The sequence below is a fragment of the Pinus tabuliformis genome, chromosome 4_1 (genome assembly GCF_031772625.1).
Source record: "Pinus tabuliformis cultivar Carrire ecotype Pingquan chromosome 4_1, CPIR1, whole genome shotgun sequence".
Classification (NCBI taxonomy): Eukaryota; Viridiplantae; Streptophyta; class Pinopsida; order Pinales; family Pinaceae; genus Pinus; species Pinus tabuliformis.
The window spans coordinates 29,700,129-29,727,276 of NC_142303.1; positions in this window are offsets into that span (position 1 = coordinate 29,700,129).

Here is a 27,148-nt window from a genome sequence, read left to right on the forward strand (position 1 = left end):
TTTGATGAGCTTGAGACCTAACAAAAGGGCTTCATACTCGGCCATATTGTTTGTGCATCTGAAGTTTAATATGTATGCATGACCTTCAGCCTGGTCATTCTGCATGTTGTGAATCCAAACCCCTGCCCCTACTCCTAATTTGTTTACAGAGCCATAAAACTCTAAGTACCATAGGATTTCATGCTCGTGACTAGAATTGAGAGTTTTAGAAAGTTGCACCATGGGTAGATTGGGTTCTTGTAAGTCATCTGTTATGTCCTTTCCATTTGTTGCATTAACCAAATTGACAATTTTTTGATCTGGATGAGCAGATTGTTCATTCATGCTTTCTGGCTGTGTTGTTATCAGGAGTTTGGCATCAGTTTTGGGGCACATGTTAGCATTATATAAAATGAATGAGTCCATATCAGAATGTATTGAATAGATGGGGAAGTTTTGGGGCTTTTCTTGACTACTTACCACATATTTCATCAGTGTTTCACGGTACAATCTCTTTGGCTGTCCAAAGACCAAAATAGTGGCATAGGACATGTCTAATTGCAAATATCCTTGGAGTTTGCCCCCCCAAGATCTTGACAAAAGCATGCCATACTTGGGTGGAATATCAGCTACCACCACATCCATAAGAATTGTTTTGGTTGGGTATTGGACCAGGGAAACACACAAATCTTTAATTAGGCCTAGACACCTGACTTGGCTCGAATCAAATGAAAACAAATCTTTGTATGGTCTTGTGATATCTAGGTCTAGTTTTTCCATCACAGATTTAGGCATTAGGTTATGTGAGGCCCCAGAATTAAACATTGCATTGTGTAACACCTTGTCATGAATGTTTAAACTGACATAAAAAGGTGGGACTCCTCCATTCGTTGTCTTTCCATTAACTTCAGGACCAAAAAGTAATTCAGGTTGATCTTCTAAAACATTGACTGCATCCTTATTCTCTAGTATTTGTAATGACCTATTGATTTGCTTTCTATATACTTCATGTTTGGCCAATTCAGAAAGAGGAATAGCTATTTTCAGCTTACCTATTTCTGTTTCCAAGTTAGAAGGTTTTTCTATTTGACTCTTTGTATTATAGGCAACAAAGTTTTCCTTAAGGAATAATTTCCCTGCACGGAGAAATCGCTGCTAAGAAGGTTCATCATTTCGAGCGATCACGCATGCAGGTTACGAAGTTGAAATCTGAAAAGTTTTCCTTTTCAGCTGAATTTTCATTGACCCTTTCTTCACTTTGAATATTATTTTGAATTAAATCTGTTTTGAATTTATTTTTAGGAATGTTGTTTGAACTTTCTTTTGAATGAGGGGATGTGGATGGCTGAATTTTAGAGGGTTGTACATCTGAAATGTCTTCCATAGTGACCTCCTTTGAGTTTGGGTCTGTTTTATCAGAGAATTCCGTGAGAGCAGCTTTATCTTTTACTTTCTTTGGTTGTTTAGCATCCTTTGGTTTGACAGGTTCAGGCACATCTATGGTTCTGCTTCTCAGTTTATACTGTTTATGTACCTCATAGACTGCTGCATCATAGCCTTCCCTAAAATCAAAAGACTCTCCGGACTTGGTTTGGAATTGATTAATATTATGAGCTTCTTGATCTTCTTGAGTTAGGAAAACTTGGTGCTCACTATTTAACCCCATTAGGTTGATTTGGGTGTCCTCAGATGGTTCACTGGATGTTGAGGCTTCGGCATAGTTTTCTTGAAAAGGAGGTCTGATGTTCTGGTCGGGACCAGCCCTTCCAACATTTGGGTTTTGATTCTTTCTAAAGTTTGGGTTTCTAGCAGTACTTGTTTGAGCTTCCCATGATGACTTTCTTTCGATGGTTTCCACTCTATCTCCTAGTCTATCCATATCTTTGATGATTGCATCCAATTTTTGTTCAAAAGTTGAAGGTTCCTCTTTGAAAGTTGTTCTTCTTTCAGCTCTTGCCCGATTTCTTTTAGCAATTAGGTTTGCCTCTACACTAACAGCTATATTCTGCATGTCTGCTAAGGTCAGAGGGGCTCTTTCCCTCAGCTGATATGCCATGTCAGAGTCAAATCCATCAAGGAATTTGATTAAGGCTAAGTCAGGTGGATGTCTAAGGTTTTGAGGGATGGCATTGTAGACATTGTTGAATTTGGCACAATAATCTAGGACAGTTTCTTGTGGGCCTCTTTTTATAGTGTCATACTCAGATAATATGTGCAGTGGATCTTTTTTCTTTTCCCATCTGTTGGGAAATGTTTGGTAAAGAGCATCCAGATTAGCTATTGAATTTGCAGCAAGTGCTCTGAACCAAATTCTTACTTCACCTATTAAACTTTGGACAAAAATCTTCATTCTTACATGATCATCGTCTATCTCATAATTCTCAAAATAGTCTTGCATTTTCTTTGTATGCTGTAGGGCCGTATATGTACCTGTACCATCAAAATAAGTGATCTTACTTTGATAATCTTGAGGCATAGCCCCAGGATTTCCAGGCAACTGTAAAGGGGCATATCTATTTGCCATATTTATAGGAACAAATGGAACAATAGGAAGAAATGGGATAGCTGGAACAGTCGTAACAGTGGTAGAAATATGGGTAGTAGATGGTGGTGTAGAGAAGGTGCTTTGAGAAGTGGATGAGGAAGAAGGAGAAGAAGGAGTAATGTGAGGACGGACTGAAGGTTTAGCGGGGGTTGGAATATAACTTTGCTGAACTGCTTCAGGGCTAGAATCAGCAAGATCTTCTTGTTCCTCTTTTTTCCTAAGGATCTTTGGGATTAAGTTGGGATTGTCAAAAACAGCTGGAGGATCTGGGTCAGGATTTGACCTGGTATAACGAGTTTTCTTCTTTGGAGCCAGCTTCCAAATTTGTTTTTGGTATTTTTGTGGGAATGTTTCTAGTTTAGGAATGAATTGATCAAATTTTTGGAACAACTGTTTAGAGCTTAAAACTAGAATGAAGATTGACTGAAGTAGCTTTTATTTAATCTTGTAAATGCAAAGCAAGAACAGTTTCAAAGGCTTCCTGGCTAACATTCAGGCTTCATCCGTAGTTTTAAATAATAGACAGCAACTGGAAAAATTCCTTCTGGTCCCCAGTGGAGTCGACAATGATGTTATCACTCAGGTTGTTCCCTGGCTCCTAAGGGAATACGGCCGAGGTAACCACTAACCAATCTTTTAGCTACAGGTCCTAGCCTACTTGAAACTAGAGAGGGTTCTCTCTTTATGATTTAAATTTGTTTTGGTGTAATTTTAGGCTAGTTATGATGCACAGGATTTTGTTTTGAATTTGGTTGGATGATGATTTCAAATAGAACTGATATACAGTTTTCCGAATAGCTTACACCATTGGGCAATGGAGTCAATGCTTGTGTACTGCTGAAAGTGCTTGTTTGAGGAAGAGGTAACACTACAGAGCCAGACAGGTATCTATGAAACAAATCTTCAAATCTAGGAATCGATGGTATGGAATCAGGGAGTGAAAGGCAGTCAAGGATCTTTCACTATGCTGATAGAGGGAAATGTGAGAATATTATCTAGGAGCAGTTAAGAATTCCTAAACAACATTCATAATGAGAGAATCAGTGCAAACATGAGCAATTAAGAATTCATATTTATGACCAATTCTGCAGAAAACATGGTTAGAAACAGAGATTGAGCAAAGGGTGCATTTAAACAAGTCCTCAGCTATTCTTTCTCTCTGTTGCTGAGATCATGAAACATATATGTGAATTTAGCAAACATAGAAAAGACAAAACATGGTTTAGAAAAACTTATTGTTTCATTAAACAACACAGGAATTCTGTAGCAGAACGCAGCTCATCACATTCACATCCAGACAGTGGAGAAATCATAAACTCCATCAGCTCTTTGTATTAGAAAATCTGAAAGTTACAGCGCATCTCTTAGAGCGAGAATCATCAACCAACCCCAAATACATTCTATGGGGGGGTATATATACAAAAATAAGATAGAAAATATCTAGATGATGAGTCTTCATGTAATAAATTACATCACCAACTCTTCAAAGGAAGTAGATGAAAGAAATAAATGCTGCAGTTAATATTGGTGTGCTAGGTGTCTTTTTGTCAGAAAATTTTGACTTTTTTGGACCAACAAAGTCGGCTGTGGCTGCGTCTTTAATATGCGTTTGCTGGATTTCCTGTCTTGCTGTCTTTGCTGAGTCACTGCTTTGACTTGCTCTGCCTACTGTCTTCATGCTCTATCTGGTGCCTGCGTACTCAACTCTGCTGACCTGTAGATAATCTGTGGTTGACCAAAATCTGCATTTGAACGAAGAGGAACAGGACCGTAATTACTTGGGAAAAATTTCCAGCATTGCCTGCCACCAATCTTCTCTAGGAAACTGATGTCTCTGTATCTTTATGAGTGTTTCATCAGCTTCTGTGTATTTGTAAAAAGTGGGCTGGAACTCAAAAAGATGATTGATTTCATGCTCAATGTAAAACAGGTTCTCTAATTTATCATAAAGAGACTGTCCTGAGGGAGGCCCTGCTTCTTCTGAGGAACTTGTGGATGCAGTAATCTGATTTGTAACATAATTATTTACCCTGGTGGTATATTGTTCATGAGTCAGCAGTTTTCCAGTGCTGGTTGTCAGGCCGGGTAATCCTCTATTCTGCAAAGCTGCAAGCTTCAACTTGAAATCATCTACTTCTGCCTGCATTTCCTGACACTTTCTTTCCAAACTTTGCACAAAATTTCTAAGGGTCAGCACCTTTTTTGCTGTTAGAATAGTTTTTGTCCTGTTACTGATGTCTAAGGCTGCCAACTCCTCTTTAGTGTGAGTATTCAGGAAGTGAATCATTTTGCTGGCCTGCTCAGGCATATTTCCCAATGTTTCTCTAGCCCTTTGAGTCTCAAATTGGGCTAAACCTATCAATTCTATCTGTTCATGCATGGTTTGGATTGGTTTCCATTGCTCAGTGATTGATTGGCTGATTTTGGCCCACAAAATCTTCTTTATTTCAGCCATGGTCTTGTCCAAAGTTAGCTCTTTCTCCAAGGCTTTTATTTTGTCATTCAAAGCCTTAATTTCCCTTGTTTTTTCAGCTACTGTCATTTTGGATTTATCATATTTTCCTTCTAGATTGGCAAACTTTTCTTTGGCCTCTTTTATCTCTGTCGCCTAAAGCTCTAGCTCCTTGACAGCTTTCATCAATTAATCCATGCTCATGCTAGACTCAGGTGTTGTTGTTGTTGTTGCTGCTGCAGTAGTTGTTGGGATGACTGGAGGGACTGCTGCTGCTTGTGTAGGAGGAACAGGGACATCAATTGGAACTGTTTGAGGTGGCTAGGAGGTCGACTCTCCCTGCCTGCCTTGGATTGTTCTTTCCAATTCTTTCTCCATCTAAATTATTCTTTAGTTCATTCTCATCAATAGATCCATTGTATCCTCAGCATCTTTTTCTTGCACCAGCTCTGCAGTTTGAGCGTGCACAGTAGGAGGCAACCCCAATTGTTTTCTGAGGGCAGCAATATCATCTTCCTTTTTCTTCATAAGGGCTTTGACACCCTTGGGATCCTTAGGATCATGTCCTAAGTCCACAATAATGTCCTCCAATGTTTTTATTCTGTTGTCTTTGGCTGTGGAGGACATTCTTTCCAAATCTAGCTGAGTGTTTGTATTCTTCAAAGATTCCTTCAATTCATGGGCCAGCATGGCCTTATCTGCTAAAGTAGCATAAACCATCTCACCTGTCTGCTTATGCAACTCTATTTGATCCATGGGGTGAATGTCCTTGGCAAGGACTTCTAGATTTGTCTTCACATAATCTGCAGCTGACTGTGGTTGCTGTACCTTGGGCTTGAAATGGCTGAGAACCATTTTTTCTTCTTTGAAATCGTATGCTGCCATCAACCTCTATTGTTTGGCAGGTGTTTCTTTGAGGAATTGATCATATAATTGTACCCTTAATAGCTCATTTTGAGCTTTGATTTCCATGAAAGATGTTTTGATGCTAGGTGGCCGCTTGGTTTGTTGTCTTGAGGAAGCGATTTCCATGCCATGCTGCCTCTCTTGTTCTTGCTAGAAAGAGCTAGTAGGTGTTTGCTGGCTTGCTTCCCTTCTCGGGCTTTCTATGAATTCTTCACTAACTTCTTCCTGAATTGGAGGATCAACTCTTTGCCTCTTGGCTTCAGGCTGCTATGTAGACCCACTAGCAGGGGTGGAGTCTTCTCTATCTCGCTTCTTACCTCTTTCCTCATTAGCAGGAGTTTGCAATATTGGCACTTGTAGTGCCTCTGTTTGCTGTGGAGGAGCTTGTTCTTGAGTTTGCTCCTTTGAGGTGGTAGGCTGTTCTACAACTATTTCTTGCTCATCATCCATCACTTCTTTTCCTTTTGTTGTACCTGTCGATGATGTAGATGCTCCTTGGGCAGCTTGGGAAGCTGCAGCAGCGGATGTGCCTTCTCCGACTTGGTGCGACAGTTTGAAGGTTACCTGGTCAGAAGAATCCAAGTCAAGAGTTTTTTCTAAATCTTTGACATTTCTCTCCATAATTTCTTCTTGGGTCAGTTCCTCAACTAATGTGTCTTGTACCCACTCATCTTGGTTAGCATATTGTTCAATTTGTGGAAATTTACAATGGTCATAGGCCAGCAGCCTATATTTCACTCTTATAGCACTGATAAAACCCTCTGGGTCATAAGGGACCCACCAGAAGCTCCTTTTTAACTTATATTTGTCCCTCAATATTTGATCAGCATCTTGCCAACCTTCTTTCTTGTTCATAATGAAGGGGCCTAGATGATCTTTGAATTTCAGGTGAGCTTTTTTATTGGCACTATGAAAATGAGTGAGATCAGAATTGATGAGTTGCCTATAGTACTCCAAGGCAAACAATCTCATTGGTACATATCTTGGGAGCCTGTAAGGACAGAGCTCACAACCATAGATTCTAATGACAGTGTGATTTTGATAGAGATACCAATCACCTATTTTATAACTCTTGGACAACTGCAAGATCTTCTGTATGTCAAATGATAATCTAGGAGGAGGGGATCTCATTAGGAGACAAGAGACTGGGTATACAAATTGGTCAATGAACTCACAGTAGGAAAATGGAGAGTTTTGAACCTCATGGAAAACTGATGACCTAAAGATAACAGACCTTCTTTCACCCTTAGAATCCAACTTTTTGATGGGGCACTGGAAGCATTCAGACTGGTAATACATGAACAAATGATAGATATATGATGAATATTTAAAGACTCCCTCCCTATCCAGTTTTACTAGCTGGTCATGTATTTCATTGGCTATGAACTTGGCAGAGTTATACTTGTAAGCAGGGGGCTGTCCTGGACTATATGCAGACAATAAAACCAACACTGTTTCATCAGTGTGCTCACTTGTTTTAAAACCCAGCACGGAGGAAATCATATCTACCAGCAGCTTGCCCGCCTCATTGAAATTGTCATATAAGAAAGGAGGTGGCCCTGTAGGCTGGCAGTCTGCCCTCATGAATGTCTTGGTAATTCTTACAATCTCAGAGCTGGAGAGATTGGAGCCTTCATCCAGCAAATAGTTCATAGAGAAAGAAAACAATAGCTGAGTCTATTTGAAATTTAGCATTTGGTTGATAGAGTCAGGAGTAATATGGAAAAGTATGCTCCCAGATGGAGACTTAACAGCTCTCTGAGTTGGCTCATAGTTCTCAGCACACAGAGAGATAATCTCAGGAAAAATATTAACAGAAGGAAGGAAGTAAAAAGGCAAATTGGATTCCCATATACCATACATGTCACAGTTGTTTAAAAACTTTTTCTCAACTGGCAGAAGGTTTGCAAGTGATTCCTATCCCCAACCAAATCTTGAATGAGGTAATCTCTATCAGCTAGGGGCATGGCTTCAAGCTATTTGCTTGGTGGATTCATAGGAGTGATATTTAGAGCTGTTGGAGTAGCCATGTTTAAAGTTTTTCTGAGCTTGAGGTTGGAACAAAGTTTGGAGCAGTAACAGACTGAGGATAATTACTGCTGAAAATTTGCAAATGAGTTGGAGACTAAGTTAAATGAAGCAGTAGTCTTGACTGTCTGAAATTATGATGAAAGAGGTAAATTTCTGCAGAGTATAGATAGGTTTCTCTTCTCTTGGATGAATTCTGTGGATTAAAGGACTGAGGGAAAAATGCAGAGGGGAAAGGGGATTATTTTAGCCGAATGAGTGAAGTTTTTTGCAGAGGATTTGGCAAGAAGGGGTGAATGCACGGTAAATACGAAAATTTACCGGTAATACGAACTTTAAAAATCGTCCTTTGATGGTGAAATTGCAGGTGGGCGCGGGTTTAGAGGATTCCTTTTAGCTGGGGGCTCATCAATGAATTTTGGCAGAATTTAGGTGTAAGAGGTGTCTTTAGTTTGGGTACTTGCAGGTATTTAAGCAGCTAAAAATGGAGAAAATGGTGAAAAACAGGGCAAATGGGTGAAATTTGGCAAATACCTGGTTAAAGTCGCCGAGGGAAATTGAGCTGGTATGGTGGCGAACAATGGATGTGAATCTGCAGGCGGCTGCAGATCAATTGTTCGAATTCGAATTCTGGAGGTAAAATGGCATGAAACAGTGTGCGCAACTCTCCAACACGACAATGAAAATGACATGAAATGGTCGAATATGCGCGTTTTTATGAAAATTTGGCGCTTCTGGCACTTTTTTGCGCTTTTCCGCGATGACGTCAACATGACATCATCGTCAGGTCCTGGGTATGGTAGGATGATGTGGTAGCCTGACTGGGCGACGACGTGGCACAAGACACGGTGGCAGGGTGGGGACATGGGCGGATGAAGTGGCAATGACACAGAGCAGTGGCGGGGACGCGGGGACATGACGTCAGTGGCGATGTGGAGCTGACGTCAAGGGCGGAGGGCGGTTTGGTGGTTTCCTCCCGCACCACTTTTCAGCGTAGGCGGTATTGGGGGAGGGGCCTCCGATCACGCCGGGAGGTCGACACGTGGCGGGGGTACGGCAGGGAAACCCCCCATCCCTCGGACGTTAACCCCCAGCAGATCGGGGCGTGAAAATGACCGCCCACCCTTGGATCTGTAGTGCCGGCCATCGGACGGCTGACGGGGCGACCGGGGTGTCATGCAGTTAGGCGCAGGACCCTCCCATATATAAAATAATATTATGCCACGGGGGGTGGAAAACATTGGTTAATGTGGGTTCGTGGGTTATGTGCACCGATAGCGTTTAATGTTTAAATAAACATTTAAACCAGAACTTTAAACGATGAGCGCGAGAGGGTATAATGGTAAAATGTTATGGGTAAAGGGGTGAGGAAAGAGGTTATTAACTTAACCAAATGCTAAGTTAACTCTGGAGTTAGGACGCGGAAGGGTTGATAATAGTCCCAAATGGACTGTTATTTCCCAAAACTATATATACATAGCTATAATGCTATAGGGTAGGATATGTAATATTTTTTGGAATTTTATATAGTTTTTTGTAGCAATAGGGGTGGGAAAGTAGCTAGGGAGCTATATAATAGAATTAGGAGTTAATATGGGTTTGTGAGGTGAAAGTGTAGTAAAAAGGCTAGGTTTATGAAATGAAACTTAAGCATAGGGATGAATGGAATGTAGAGAAATGACTTTTACACAAGAAATGTGGCTTCTTTTCATTGAGGAAAGCCAAAACTTGACTTGATTTTCTCAAGAATGAAGTGCAAGTAGGACTGGTTGGGCAGATCCCAAAGTCCTCAAGGGGGTGTTAGTAAGATGCTTTGAGGGGGGTGAAAGGGAGTTAGTCATGCTTCCAAAGTTCTGCCATCAAACAACTGCTTTGACATTTCTTTCATTGATGAGATAAGATCTGATTGATAATACATCAGGTGATCCAAACCTTGCTTCTCCAACCTCAAACTACTTACCCAGCCTCATAAACCTAACATTTTTTCTTCATTTTGAATGGGTGCACTTAGACTTGCAGACCCTGATTATCCTCTTTTCTTTTGACTGCCCTCCTATCTACATCTACCCTTATCTCTTCCAAGGGCCCAGATTAAGCAGTTGGGCTCCTTCATTTCTCTGCCTATCTACTCTTCTGCCAAGCTTGAACTGTTTGGACAGACATTCTTTCTCTATTCTACAACATCAATTTAAACATGGCATGGTCCAGATTGAACTGTTGGGCCACCCATCAAGCTAGTAGTGGCATTTTGGCTAGCCACTTTCCTGGTCATTCTTTGGGGTTCATTTTTGTTTTTCTTTATGACCAATTTACTCTTTTTGCCCTTTGATAATTCTTTTAGGGCATACCCTCTTCACATTTTTTAATTCTGTTTATCTGCATAGAAAATATGGAACCTTTGCAGCATCAAAGATGAACATATTTGGCACTTCCACTGTCAATCATGAAAAATGAAACCTATTGGTATAGGAACCTAACAGACTTAACTCAGTATACTAAGTCAACTAATTACAACTCAAATATAACTCAATATTATTTCCTACATTTTAGGGGTAAATCTTGCATGACTCCAGAAAGACTTCTAACTTGAATTTCTCCAACTAATTAATTTGAAACAAATTAATTAATTATTTCCAAGTAGTTGTTAATACTAAATTCAATTTTAATTCTTAATTTAATTCAAGGAAAAATTAAAATTGGAATAGTCTTAGTGCCACATTTCAACAATTGGTTCCCAAACTCTGTTTTGAAAATATATGTGATCACTTTCAAGTTGTAAGCCAGAAGCGTTGTTATCATGGTTGATTACTAGTTATGTCTTTGATGTTTTAAATCCTTCTTTCATTGTAGTAAACTATCTTACTCTAGGTGTGGGAGGGCCCACCAGCTCTGGAAATAAGCCTCATTAATAGTTCAGATAGCTACGTGTGCTCATGTAATTTTATATTTTGAATTCTGTGTGTTACAACTATGAATATTGGTATACGATTTCATAACATATGCGTGGTTTGTTACCTTACAAATTAAATGATTTAAAGATTGATTTCCTGTGTTGAAGATCTCCAATTCATTTTATAACTCAAACTTATATTTTAACACAGAGACATGATCTGTTCCTCCACTTAAGTCACATTTATTCGTATTTGCAATTGGAGTGTCCGCGACAAAGAAAATCAATCGATTCTTGAAGTTTAAGAAGCAAAATTGATGTGTTTTTATCCATGTAAATTATGATGTATGGTATGAATGTGAACAAATAATTCCTCTTGTATAATTGAGTGGTTGGTTTATGGTTTTAAAGCACCAATAGAACAATTCAAATTGATTTCAAAATAAGTCTTCATAGCAGTGTGATTTGAATGCATTTTATTTCTAAGCAAGAATAGTCTAGTTTGACAGTTCAGGATTTGATTCTGGTTTTCTTTTTCAAGTTGTAGCATTACATTTTGATTTCTTAGAGATTAGGTTTTGATGATTGCTTGCCTCTGCCTTTTGAATAATTAGAGTTTGAACTTCCTGTTTTGAAAAGGGTTTATTTCAAGAATTGTGCTTAGATTAAATTTCATTAAGCCTTTGGTTTCAGTAAGTTTGTCTTTTGATTGTAGAGATTTAGAATAAGGAACAAAAATGGATTGAGTTAAGTTGATTTCCTTTATATTTCTTATGTTTTCTGAGAATGAGATGAGTGCTAGTTTGCTTAATTGATAGTGTTTTTTTTCCATCATTCTGTACTTAAAAATCATTATCAAGAAAAATTACATACTCCGAACTTAATCTCAAGCCAAAAACACAGTACAAATCGTGCTTATGAGTCCTAGTTAACAATTAAATATTAGGAGGTTTAATCACTAATTAAAACTCTCAGCATTTTGATGTAATTGCCAGGGAGTTGTATTTTGGTTCAGGTGAGATTATTAGTACAAAGTTTCAAGGGTATTGCAGGGCAGTCAGATGGAAAAGAGAGTATGGTAAGATGTGAGTGAAGAGCCATGCATCCACTATAGTGAGGCTGCTCCAAAGTCCGATCAGTTTTTATTATCTTTGAACTTTTATTTCCTTTTCTTTATGCGTAGAAGTAGAAGTAGGCCTAGGGATAGTCAAGGCAGATTTATTTCTAGTTCAAAATTTTCTACAACTATTGGTCAAACAACAACACCAATCACTAATCCTATTAATCAGTATACATGAGTAAAGCAAGAAGAAGGAGGTGTTGACAACAAAGTGGCTTCGGAGAGGGAGATTCTGAATCAAGATGAGGAAACAATTGAACACATTATTTTTGGGAGTACAGAAGGAATTGTATTAGAAGAACCAGTCAAGCTGCAAGACCACACAGATCTAGAATCAACTAATATCAAGGACCATCCTTCAGTACCTCTTGTTGACTGGGTAATCATCAATAGACCTCTTCAAGAACCTATAGTAGACATGGCCAACCAGGGAGGAGAGAACATAAACAATGAGGAATGTCAGGGGGAAGGAGAAGGTCAACATCATAACATATTTGGATGAAACAATGAGGAAATTCAGGGGGAAGGAGAAGTCCCACATCACAACCTATTTAGAGGGAACCATGAAGGACTAAGGGGAGGACCGGAAGAAGAAGAAGAAGAACAAGAAACAACTTTTGGGTTTCCCATTCTCGATGTAACTAGGAATATCACTATGAAAAAAATACCAATGTCATCTCTTCTGCTTTTCTATGGTAATTCATCCAAGGACTCAGATGCCTTATTATTTGAATTTGACATTTTATGTAGGAGTTATAATTATTATGAGGATGCACATAAGCTCAAGCTATTCCCAACCACCTTGAAAGATGAAACCCTTAGATGGTTTGTGAGCCTAGGTGAACACACCATCTACTCCTTGTTGTGGAGGTAAATCCAATCTGCGGACAGAGGCGATCCCTACTAGTCCAGATAGGGTCTAGAAACAATCAAACAACGCTAACACGCAGGTTCCTAATTGCAAATTAAAGACCAATGATGAAGGCTTACCTAGATTCCAACGCTAGTACTTGTAGAAGAGTTGATGCTCCCGTTACTTTTTCCCCGGCTGGTCACAATCCTCACGATCCTCGTGCATGGACACCTGCACATGCAAAGAACGATACAAACACAAGCATAAAATCCAGTAGATGTAACTATATATCAGTCAGAAAGGATATAACTCAAATACCATCATAAAGACAATAAGAGTGGAACCATAATGATAGTTGTCTATTATTGATAAACAAAGAAGAATACAACCATAGTTATTACGTCAAATCCTTCTCAAGAGGGTCCAGCCAACAAGTCTCTCAAGCATTCACCCTTGAAGGTAGATCTCCCAAGACAAAAGCTCTCTCTCACACAAGTTTACATAAGAAAGAAACACTTCACAACCTTCCTTAAGCTCTCTAGCAATCCCACACTTGTCACACCAGCTACCTATCAAGCTCACACACTAGCAACAACACTCCAAGCACTATGAATTCCAAAACTAGCAGCTCATGGCAATGGTGGAGGCTTAAATAGGAGAAGGAGTCTCCATGAATGGTGGGAGGATGAGCTTATCTCTAAGGAAGGTGGCTCAAATGACGAAACAGACATGCCAGAGAAGGGAGGGCGACATTTACAAGGCCAACAACCAGGTCTGGAGTCATCTGGAAGGCCGGCTGTTAGAACAAACTCGCCCAGACTGGATCATCGCGGGTGCATAACTACACTGGAGCGCTGACATCGCTACTGAATAACAAAGAAAGTCATATCAGCGTGATCAGATATAAATAATAGACACGCTGTCTCATGAAATTCGACCAGCGCGGGAATCACGTGTAGTTCCGCGCTGGCAGCGCATTCGGTATGTTTTGGAGCACTCATCAGCGCATTTATTTTTACAACATTCGCGATGATAGCAAAACTTTGGCAAAGTGGGTCATTTGGCAACATTAGAGAGCATGAGCATGATTAATTTGATCTCATGACACAGTACGAAGACTGACAGGAAGACAGTGACAAATTACTGTGTAACAGATGCCCCCTAAAGCATGAAGCCCGAGAGAGTGGGAGGGGTGAAATGCTTTATGAAACCGACTGAACTGGAACACCACCAAGAAGAACCTGTGCGTATGTACAACTGATATCTCTAATAATCAATTACATGTAGTCTAGGCATGGGCGCAGCAATCCAAAAGACATACAAAAGAGGTCTGTGGTATGGAAGCAGCCACCCAGCTAATGAGACCGTGATGATAGTAAAGGTATGGTCGCAGCCATCCATGAAGACTCAGGTATGGGCGCAGCCATCCATCAATGAGTCATGTAATGATCATGATAATCCACAAAATCGCAACCTGGATCTCAAGAGACAAAATCTAGGGTCTTGCGCTCCATCTCGACCCGAACAAAGTACAAGTTCAGGCATGTGAATATGAGAGTTGAAGTCAAACATGCAAGAACATCGTCTGATTACCAGTCAATGATGAAAACTATTAATAGACGTGAGAGGTACCACCAATAACGACAATGGTCCTCAAGGTACTATAGGTACAATCTACGGTGTGTGAATCAATGAGCCGGCGTCGAACACCCGCAGAATCATTCGATCGGAGGCAAATGATGAAAACCTCACGTCGAACATGAAGAACCTGCCATTGAGGCATGCAGGCTCCAAGGCACCTGAAGGGAGTCTCTAAGTCAACTTCCTGGATAATGAGCTGAAGTCGACAGGAAGTGACCTTGATCGAAGGTGGGCCATAATGTTTCCCACATCATCGACACGAGACAGAGAAGGATAAAATATTTTGCGTGAGGTATCAGAGGGAGGTTGAGTATTCTTGTAGAGGTCAACTTCTCTTGAACATACCGGCGGCATGACAGTGGACTTGGCAGTATTTGACATTAAATGATCAAGGGTCATGGCGGCAAGGCAATGAGCAGATGAGAGGTCAAACAGGATAACCCAAACCCACAGAGGCCAGTGTAAAACAAGATGAGAGGTTCCCACCGAGACACGAATGCGGACAAGTTCCATGTTCAAGAGCGACATACTACCGACACGACAATGATTATGATTCCATTTTCCCCACCATTTCTGGCGAGTACCCTGATTACTTTTTGATGACAAGCTTGACAGGGATAACATATGCTTGGAAGGCGTCATTTTGACAGAATCCGATGTCATTAAGTTTTAACGAGTCTGACAAAGGAAGAACTCGGCGTCTTTTCCTGTTTAGAGAGTCTGAAAAGACAACAGAAAAGTGAACTCCAGGGGGGTCCTTTTTCGTAAAGTTGTGTCTCTCGAGCCCGAAAAAGTATAAAACGATGCTCGAAAGAACCGCCTGACCAGTATGATCGAGGAGTACTTTTCGTAAGTAGTGACTTCGACTCGAAAAAGTAGAAAAGCGGTCAGAAGCACATCATTTTGTAGCCAATAATGAACCGGAAATGACAAGGGTCCGACGATCTTTTTGTTTTTACATGGTCGGAAAAGGGTTTAAAGACGACGCCTCTTATTTACGTTTAACGAGTCAAGAGGAATAACTCGGCAATATTTTCATATTTAGACGGTCAGAAAAGAGCTAAAAGCAAACCTCCATTTTTATTCTCTTTAACGAGTCAAAAAGGGAAAATACTCGGCAATCTTTTCATATTATACGAGTCAGAAAAGAGCTTAAAGGTGACTCATCCTAGAGGAACGAGTGGTATAAAGGGTAGCAACTGGTTCCGGCAATGGTGGAACTGCTCAAAACATGTAATGGTCAAGAGGCTGGCTAACAAAACCACTCATCGCTGCGGTTCCTCAGGAAAGGGAAAATAACCAAGTGAAAGCATGTGATCAGCCAAAGAGATGGTGGCAATGGAATGAAACAACCAAGGCTCATTTAGCAAAATTTAGCGGATAAAGACAGCAATCACGAGATGTAAAATGGGTATGGGTTCATTTTTACACAAGCTTGAACCATGGAAAACTTTGCTTGGATTCGGTTTCATGTTTACACAAGCTTGAAACGAAAAACTATGCTTGTTATGAGTTCACATGCCCTCAGCATAATAACGCAAATCGAGGTACATGCCCCCCAAGCTTCATTGCAGTCAACAAAGTGGATGGAATGAAGGTTCACTTTCAAGATCTTGGAAAGACTCGACTTGGATTTTACGAGATCTTAATCAAAGACTCGATTTGGAAAAGGAGGAGTTGTTTCATTTTTTAATGAGGTTGACTGGTAGGAAGGAACTATCCTCATAACCCTTGTTTCATTTTTTAATGAGCTTGACACAAGATCAGGAACTATGCTCGACTAGACCCAGTTTCATTTTTTAAGGAGCTTGACATAGGAAAGTGAACTATGCTCCGACCAAACCTAGTTTCATTTTTTAAGGAGCTTGACATAGGAACATGAACTATGCTCCAAACGAACTTCATCATAATGAACAGGAAGTCGTCACTTCCAAGAATGGCACTCTCGGTGGAAGGACAACATCTTGGAAGTCAGGACCCAATGCCCCCAGGACATCATGCACGACGGCATCATCACTGGATATAGGCACGGGATAAGTAGCCACGTAGTTGACCTGTGGTGGGGCAGATACAATTGGTGGATAAAAACCAGGAGGGGGTGGCAGCTACGCAGGAGGCACCGGGGGACTAAAGAACGATAATTGATCTATAGTCATGATTCTTTCTTCGTATGGAAAGAAAACCACACAGAAAAGTGAAGAGACAAGGGCCCCCATGGCATAAACATAGTCATGGCCAAGGAGAAGACTGAAATCTAAAGTACCTTGGACAACCAGCATGTCCATATAGACGGTTTTGCCTCCCAAAGTAATAGGAAATTTTGGGAGGACCCCTAGAGGTTGACTGGTTCCCCCGTCAAATGCTAACAGATTCTGTGCGACCGGCCCAAGCTGCGGAGAACCTAAAGCTTGCCAAGTAGCGGACGACATAAGAATGACGGACGCACCTTCATCCAAAATAGTGCTAGGTACTGCCTTATCATAGGCAAGTACTGTAATCTGGAAAGGCACATGGGATGGAAGGCGGAAAGCAGTCAGGTGACTCCAGTCAAAGGAGATGGCCAAACTACTTGGTGGGGGAATCGTATGATTGCCCCCATGCTCTATAGGAACCGAAGAAGGACTTTCGGGAGCAGCTGGGATAGGAGAGTCATTTCTGGACTAAGGGGAATCTGAGGAGTGTTGGAAATAATACTGAGAGGGGGAGGGTGAATCAGTATTATCAGATCAGTAAAACCTTTCAAATTTCATACTCAGAAACATATACACTACTTCAGTTAAGTTAACCCGCGTGTACACGCTACTGTGTCTAAAGCAACTAGCGTATATCCAGAGATCTTATGATTCAGTTAGCTTATCTTCAGTAAATGCATCAGAACATTATTAACCATATTAACAGTAAACAGGTGCAGTATAACAGAACAGATCATCACACAAAAGCCACACACATGAACACCATGATATAAGGTGGAAACCCAATGTGGGTGAAAACCACCTGCTGCAATTTGTCTCTTTCTTCTTTAATGAGAAACTTCTTTTACAATGTACTGGTGCAGTCCTTTACCAGTACGCAGGCTACAACCTGCAGAGGGCTACAACCCTCTCTCGTTTTCCAGCTATTTCTGGAAGGGAGCTACAACCCCCTCAGCTCTTGTACTAGTCGATCCAATTACTAGTACGTAGGTGCTGACCCTACAGAAGGCTACAACCTTCTTTCCTTCAGGGACCACGTTTCATCAATTTTCAGACTGGATCCATGAGTACAAAACAAACACTGCTTCAATACAATCATCAACTTATACTTGCATCATAATTCTCTAGATCACCCAATACTGAATCACTGAAACCCTGTCATCAAGAACACAGAACACAAACCAGAGCCCAGAACTCTGCAACAACCACCAGAATCAACAGCAACCTGAAATATCAAATCTTATTATGCATACGCTACTTCGCTATACCAAAACCGCGTGTATACGCACTTTCTCCAAAGGCAACCCGCGTGCAGATCTAGAAATAATTACTTATACCTTCACTGTCAGATCCGACCCTTGCCAAGCGTCCCGAACAGATAACCCGCAGTACTAGATCTTCTCACTTCGTCAGACACACCTTGCTTGCTCAACTTTGCCTAATGATCTTCTCCTTATATAGCCTTAGGCCCTTCACAATACCACGGTCCAAAACCATAGTAACACAATACCATCAACTTCAAAACTAGGGATCGACACGTCCGTCGAGACACCATGGTCCAAAACCATAGGCACAACTTCCAAGGACTAACCGCCACGGACCAAAGGTACATTTTCACATGTACGCGCTTTTACTGAAGCCAACCTGCGTGTATACGCTGATTTTCCTTAATGAACATGCGTATATCGCTTTTCTTGTCCTGCTGTACTAAGATCTGTCCTCTGATTAAGTTGCCATCACTTGTACCTGCTTCTGAGTGAGTTGCCATCAAGGAAACACTTGTATCATAATGCCAATAAGGAGATGATAAGAACATGGGCATGATGCTCTTCTGAAACAGAGTGATCGACGGGTGGTGAGCTCGAGTCGACACTCTTTTCGACCAATGGTTGGTCTGGAACAGGCTTGGCACAGCCTGGTTCGGGAAGAGGAGCCTGGACAAGAGAAGAATCTAAGTCAATCTCTTTGTCAACAGGGAGAGGGTCTGAAGAGAGCCTCTGATAACCAACAGGAAGTTGGGGTGAAGAAGCTGTAAGACTTTCCAAAACAGCGGAAGCTTTATCCATGAGCGGACAAAGGTGAAGGGGATGATTGCCCTCACATAGTCTACAGGGAATTCGAATCTTTCCTTTCTTTTGAATGTTGTCAGTTGATAGGGTGGCATCGCCATGAGCTTCAGAGGACGATGAGGGATGAGCCGGATCATGAGACCATACGTCTAAGATCCTGGGAATGCCAGGACAATCACGAAGAAGATGGTCATCCTTGCATAACCTACAAGGAAATTTGACCTTCCGCCGAGGAGCAGAAGGTGGCTCGACTTGAGTTGGATTTGGAGCAGTCACTGCACTTTTAGCCTCTCGCTGATGAGACTTCTTCTTCTTCGTCTTCTTCTTCTTCTTCTTAGCCACCTGGTTACTTGAATCTAGACTTTCACCAGGCGAAGTAGAAGATGAGGACGGAGAAACAGGCGAAGAAGGGGAGAGGTCCACCTTAGAATCAACATGATGTTGTTCGGGTGGAGGAACTGATTTACCAGTAGTTGAGATGGTAGGGACCAGAGAGGTTGAGAACAACCAAACACACAACCCAACAGTTAACCCAGGAAGGGACAACGTTGCCATGTACGGAGCACCAACATTTCCAAAAGGAGGGAAATGACCAGGATTCCCTTCAGAGGGGATGCCTGGGTTGGTAAACTCCGGGAAAGTTGCCATCACAAACGAGGAGAAACCCTACACAAACTAACGCAAACAAGATCTAACCGGGTAGATGTGAACGTGGTCAAATAAATTTTTAGGACGCAAGGACATAACTTGACCTTTTCATTTTTTAAGAGTCGAGAAAAGGACAAAAAGATGACTCTAGTCACCTTCGAGTGTTTAATGAGCCTGAAGTGACAAGTGCTTAGATGGACCTTTTCTTTTAGGGAGTCTGAAAAGGATCAAAAGTGACTACTCTTGAGAACTAGGAAAAGGGTTTACCAAACAAATCCGTAAAACTGCATATACGCCTTGGTAGTCATATGAAAACCAAGGACTTCCCGTACGACAGTCAATCTTCCCGAATGCTGTGTTCGGTGCGTTACGGCTTGTAAGGTGACAGACACAGCTTCCTGTGGATAAAGGATGATAACCTAGTGGGGTCTCCCCATATACTCGACGGTACGTGGGAGCTCAAGTCTGTGCTAGACCACTTGTTGCGTCACGGAAGGAGGAATCACCCAACCTTAAGTGAAACAAAAGTGATTAGGTTTAATGATGCCGGAGCACATCTCTAGCCTAGACCTCTAAACAGTGAGGGTTATGTTCCAATGTGTTTTTATGTTCATTCAGTTCATTTTACGGTTGATCTTGAATTAGGTTTCGGTATTCAGGCCTTACCGTATAAAATCTCTCAAAAAATGCCTAAATGCAAACTATATGCCAAAATATGTCATTCCATTCGATGAATGCTAATTATGAGAGAGTTAGAAGGCTTTCCCACAAACAAAATGATCACAAAACAACAAAAAACTTCTCTAATGCAGCTAATGGAAATTCACAAACTCTTCTTTAAGATCACCAATCATTAATCAAAACGAAAAGCTTCTAGTTCTCATTAACCAATACAAAGCAAAAGATATTTTTTTTTTGTTGATGGCAAAGTGCATTAAACAAACTTTTGAGAAATAATAACAAACAAATGTGAAAAGAACCAGTTGAACCCAAACAACTGTGATCCATGTCCGGGTAGTGAGAAGTAATCGAAACAATGTGAAGACTGGTTCAATAACAATCACCTAAACAACCAAGCAGAAGCAAGCAAAGAGGAAGGTTTCAAAAAACCAAAAGTAAGCAGTAAACAAACCTTTGTAAGTGAGTAACCAAGCAAAGCTGGTCCAATGAAATTGGAATGATAAAACTAGGTCACAAGACACAAAAAGCAAGATTCGCTCAACAAGACTCACAAGAAAGTGCTTCAATCTTCAGACAATGAAAATCAAGTCATAAACCAAGTGAAAACAGCAGGGGATAGCAAGACCAATAGGCTCAGGAGGCAGAATTGAAGAAATTCAATTCTACAGGAATCAACGCGGGTGATACACAGCAACAATGCGCTGATCAGAAACCACGCATAGCAACAATGCGATGTCAGCGCGGAAGTACACGACTTAACCGCGATGGTCCGATTTTCAGAACCGTCGCGACTGTTTGGTGTATTAACGCGATGATCAAGAAGTCACAGAAATGGCTATGCGATGGCAGCGTGACTGTTTTATTATAAACCGCGATGAAGCTAAAAAACGGCCACAATCAAGCCAAAAACTCCCAAACCAAGGCAATCACTCTTTAAACAATCAAGGCACCTCCCAGACTGAACCAGGAAACCCAAAAATAGAGAACTAATCCCCAATCTTTGAGAAGAGAGCAAAAAATCAAACCCAAGGAAAAAATGAACACAAAAGGACAAAAGCCAGCTCCAAGCTGTTCAGTTCATAAACCAAACCGGAGATGGACTGAAGTGGATTTGATCTACTTCGCTAATGCAGAGCAATAGTGTTTCAAAGGCTATATGGCCGTGCTTCATGCTCCGTCTAAAGTTTACAAATCAAACAACAAGGTAAAACTCCCCAGCGGAGTCGCCATATTGTTGTGGAGGTAAATCCCCTTGGCGGACAGAGGCGATCCCTACTAGTCCAGATAGGGTCTAGCAACAATCAAACAATGCTAACACACAGGTTCCTAATTGCAAATTAAAGACCAATGATGAAGGCCTACCTGGATTCCAACGCTAGTACTTGTAGAAGAGTTGATTCTCCCGTTCCTTTTGCCCCGGCTGGTCACAATCCTCACGATCCTCGTGCACGGACACCTGCACATGCAAAGAATGATACAAACACAAGCATAAACTCCAGTAGATGTAACTATATATCAGTCAGAAAGGATATAACTCAAATACCATCATAAAGACAATAAGAGTGGAACCATAATGATAGTCGTCTATTATTGATAAACAAAGAAGAATACAACCATAGTTCTGACGTCAAATCCTTCTCAAGAGGGTCCAGCCAGCAAGTCTCTCAAGCATTCACCCTTGAAGGTAGATCTCCCAAGACAAAAGTTCTCTCTCACACAAGTTTACACAAGAAAGAAACACTTCACAACCTTCCTTAAGCTCTCTAGCAATCCCACACTTGTCACACCAGCTACCTATCAAGCTCACACACTAGCAACAACACTCCAAGCACTATGAATTCCAAAACTAGCAGCTCATGGCAATGGTGGAGGCTTAAATAGGAGAAGGAGTCTCCATGAATGGTGGGAGGATGAGCTTATCTCCAAGGAAGGTGGCTCAAATGACGAAACAGACATGCCAGAGAAGGGAGGGCGACATTTACAAGGCCAACAACCAGGTCTGGAGTCATCTGGAAGGTCGACTATTAGAACAAACTCGCCCAGACTAGATCATCGCGGGTGCATAACTGCACTGGAGCGCTGACATCGCTGCTGAATAACAAAGAAAGTCATATCAGCGCGATTAGATATAAATAGCAGACGCGCTGTCTCATGAAATTCGACCAGTGCGGGAATCACGTGTACTTCTGCGCTGGCAGCGCATTCGGTATGTTTTGGAGCACTCATCAGCGCATTTATTTTTACAACAGTCGCGATGATAGCAAAACTTTGGCAAAGTGGGTCATTTGGCAACATTAGAGAGCATGAGCATGATTAATTTGATCTCATGAAAGAGTAGGAAGACTGACAGGAAGACAGTGACAAATTACTGTGTAACACTCCTGGGATGATATGAAGTCTGTCTTTCTTAAGAAATACCAAGAATTTTGCAAATGTATGGATGTGAACGATATTCTTAGGATGCAAAAATTGGAAGATGAAAACTTAGAAGAATATCTTGAACGTTGTTTTTATAATTTCCATAAATCTTGAGGGGCACATCTAGATGTGAACACTGTCAGAACTATCCTTTTAAAGGGGATGAGAGATGAATGTGTCAAAACATTAAATTTTATAAGTGGTGGGGATGTTTATAAGAATCATTTTTCTGAAGTGGTTGAACTATGTTGCACTTACTCATGAAGTCAGGCTAAAGTAGGCAAGAAGCTCCACAATTCCCGGGATTATATGCCAAAAAATCAGAAATTTGTGCCCAATGTTGTCACTAGATTGGAATTAGGAAACTTATTAGAAAAATTCAAAACAAATATCCTAAACACTATTGGTAACCAACTTGACACAATAAAACTCAAAAATAGACAAGAAGATGAGAGGGCTCTCATGGCAATCTTTTGTCCTAAATGCATAAATAAGCATGCTGAGAGGGATTGTACCATTAATGTTATTGATGTTTGTGGGATTTTTTCTTTAGAACATGCAACCGAGAAGGGAAGCCCAAATCAAAACATGTTTCAAGATCCTAGTTTTGAAGCCTATGGTAAAAATAAACCCTGGAGTTTCCAGCCATCTTACGCTCCTTGGTTTAATCCTCAATCACAAAACACTCCTTGGAATCAGTATTGGAGGGGAAATCCTTATGGAAACACTTTTCAGCCCCAAAACCAATCCTATCCTCCATACTCAAACATGCCTAGTACATCCTACAATCTGAACATTCAACCTTATCAGTATGGGTACAACCCAAATCATTATCAACAATCCTCATTGCCTATTCCTCCTTTCCACCAGCTTTTACTGCACCATCCAACCCATCATCCTCGCAGGCACCACCATCATTGAACCCACCTCATCCTACTTTGTTGCCTGCACAACCCATAGCTAATCCCAACCATAATAAACAACCTTAGCTTGTAAAAAATGTGGAAGTACAACCTTTTCCTACCTATATGATCACTGTTGTCCCAATAAATGAGATTCAACTACGATATGGGAAAATAGTCAATAAGGAAAAATCAACTATCATTATTCAGGAAGAGGCCCCTCAAGAACAAACTGAAAATCACCTTCAATAAGAAAAACAAAAACAAAAAGAAGAACCAAATGAACCTCCTTACCCAGAAAGACTACTTGTTAAGAAGGAAGAGATCCCAATCGAATATGATTTAGAATTAGAATTAAGGAATGTTTGTATTAAAATTCTAGTATTACAAGCCATTAGGGACATTATTATCTATGCTAAAATCATTAAATACCTCTGTATTAAGAAACCGCAAAGGAAAGGACACAAGAACCAAAATGTAAGAGTCATGAGTGAAATGTCCAGGATGATCTCATATTTACCATTAAAATATAGAGACCCAGGAAATCCCATAGTGACAATCAAAATCAATGGAGTACTTCTGCCAAACACCCTTGTAGACATAGGAGCAATGATTAACGCTATGACTTTCGAAACCATGACATATTTACAATTGCAAGGGATCAAACCTACACCTATTATTTTAGAATTGTAGATAAATCCATTATTAAACCCATGGGAACTCTATAAGACATCGTAGTCACCATTTCTTTCTGGAAATATCGCATCAATTTCATTTTCATTACTCCTAAAAAACCAAGACACCCTGTAGTCCTAGGACGCCCTTGGTTAGCTACTGTGGGTACTGTGATAGGGTGCCGAAATGGAGAAATGGTCATTACCAATGGTTCATATAATCAAACCTTGTCAATATTTCTCCCTACTCAAACTATTGTTGAAGTACCCTTATGGCTAGAGATTCCTTATGGAGATGAGGATTTTATGTTTCCTTTATTATCTTTAGAACAATCTAGAGGACTCCAAGAACAATCAGAAGATCATATTTTGCAGCAATTTTTATCTGATCATTCTTATATTGATTATCCTATTTCTTTTACTAGTTATCATCATGTTTTTAGTAATGATTTTCAGGAAGCTTGTCATCTAGCTATATTTGCCTCATTTATAACAATAGAGGACAACAATGAGCTCACTACGGAACCAGTTGAAATCAGTGAAGGAAATTTTTTGTATATTGGCAATGAACTAAATGAAGAACAAAAGTAGAAATTGTTGAGCATGGTTCAAGAACAATCCAGAGCTTTCACCTGGGACTATTTGGACATGAAAGGCATACACCCAGATACATGCATCCACCACATCTACACCAATGAGGACATGAGACCAATCCGATAGCTGCAGAGACATATGAACCCAACCTTGAAAGAAATCGTCAAAGATGAGTTGCATGAGTTATTGGCTACATATTTTATCTATCTTATTTCAGACAGCATATGGGTGTTACCTTTGGTGGTGGTTTTGAAGAAGAATGGTAAGTTGAACATATGTGTTGATTACAGGGAGTTAAACAAAGCCACCCTACAAGATTACTTTCTGCTACCATTTATTGATCAAGTACTTGACACACTTTCTAGTAAGAAGTATTTCTCTTTTATAGATGGGTACAATGGGTATAACCAAATTCAAATAGATAAGGAAGACCAAGAGAATACCACTTTCACTTGCCCTTTGGGTACCTATTCCTATCGAGTTCTTCCTTTTGGCCTTTGCAACGCCCCAGCCACCTTTCAGCGAGCTGTCCTAGCCATATTTTTTGACTTGATCCATGACTGTGTAGAAGTCTATATAGATGACTTCATAGTATATGGAGATTATTTTTCCCAAGCTCTGGAAAATCTAGAAAAAGTTTTGATTCGATGTCAAGAAGCCCACCTATCCCTTAGTAGTAGTAAATGTAAAATGATGCAAACTAAGGGGATAATATTGGACCATCATGTTTCATTTGGAGGAATCAAAGTCGATCTAGCCAAGATTGAGGTAGTCTCGCATATTTCAATTCCTAGTACACAAAAAGAGGTAAGAAGCTTTTTGGGACATGTAGGTTACTATCATCGATTTATCAAAAATTTTACAAGGATTGCAACACCTTTATTTAAATTATTAACTAAGGATGTTGATTTTGTTTGGAATGATTATTGTCAACATTCTTTTGAGGTATTAATGGATAGGTTGTCCACTGCTCTAGTATTGAGAGGACCAGGTTGGTCCTTACCATTCCACATTTTCACAGATGCTTCAGACACCACACTTGGAGCAGTTTTAGGACAAAGGGAAGCTCATTCTCCTTATGCTATTTATTTTGTTAGAAAGAATCTTTCCCATGCTAAAATGAACTATACAATTACTGAAAAGGATTTGTTAGTAGTTGTTCATGCCATTACAAATTTAGACATTACATAACTAGTTATGGGACTTTTGTCCATATCAATCATTCAACCATTAGATTTTTTTTAACAAACCTATCACTAATGGTAGGATTACTAGGTGGTTGCTGTTGTTGCAAGAATTTAGCATAACTGTGATTGATAGGCATGGGAGAGATAGTTTGGTAGCTGACTTCTTATCTCGAATGAATTCAATGTAGGGAAATGTACCAAACCCAGTACCAGATGATTTCCTGAATGAAAAATTGTTTGCTATATTTACCATTACTCAGTTTGCAGATGTTGCCAACTACCCGGGGTCAAGGAAGTTGCGTCATAATCTGTCTACCGGTGAAAAACATAACATTATACAACACAGTGCCAACTACTCCTAGATCGATGGAGACTTGTTCTACATCAGACCTAACTTGATAATGAGGAGATGTGTGAGAGAAAATGATATATTTGATGTGTTGAAGGCCTTCCACAGTGAGCCTTATGGGTGACACTTTTCATACAAAAGGACTGTATACAAAGTCCTTCGTAAAGAGTATTATTGGCCCTCACTCTTCAAAGATGCCAAAAAGTTTGCATCAAGTTTTGATGCTTGTCAGAGGATGGGGAGGCTAGTTCCTTCGCATGAGATGTCCCTTCAAACATAGATATCAATAAAACCTTTCGAGAAGTGGGCATTGGATTTAGTGGGACCTATCTCCCCCATGTCAAAGAAGTAAAAGTATATTTTAGTTTGCATTGACTATGTTACGAAGTGGGTGGAAGCTAAGGCTTTGTATGCTGCAACTGCTAAGGTAGTAGTGGCATTCCTTTTCGAATACATTTTCACTAGATTTGGAGTTTTCCGAGAGATTTTTACTGACCAGGGAACACAATTCATATCAAAATTTGGTCAAGGCTCTCACTGAACAATATAAAATCAAACATCAGACATCTAATACCTCCACCCCCAAGCCAATGGGCAAGTAGAATCCAGAAACAAAGTGTTAGAATCCATCTTAACCAAGACCATTCAGCTACATGTTATAGACATTTTTGTGCCTTACAGCATTGAGCATGAAATGTCCATAATCTAAGGGATCCAAAGTCCCTAAACATGTTGTTCCTACCCCTAGAGGAACAAGGCTAACAAACCACAGCAATTCACAGAAGTTCTCCACCAGAAACTGCTAAAAACAAGTCAATTCAGGATCATGTCAATGGCTCCACTGGCTGTCTGCGCTGAATGTCAATGGCTCCACTGGCTACCTGCGCTGAATGTCAAAGCCAACACTGGCTACCTGCGCTGAGCGAGAGTGGAAATGTGGCAAGCTCATTTCTCAAGGTGTCAAAACCTAGGAAGCTTCCAAAATGACACTTGCCTCAGGGAATTCGACTAGTGATGAGT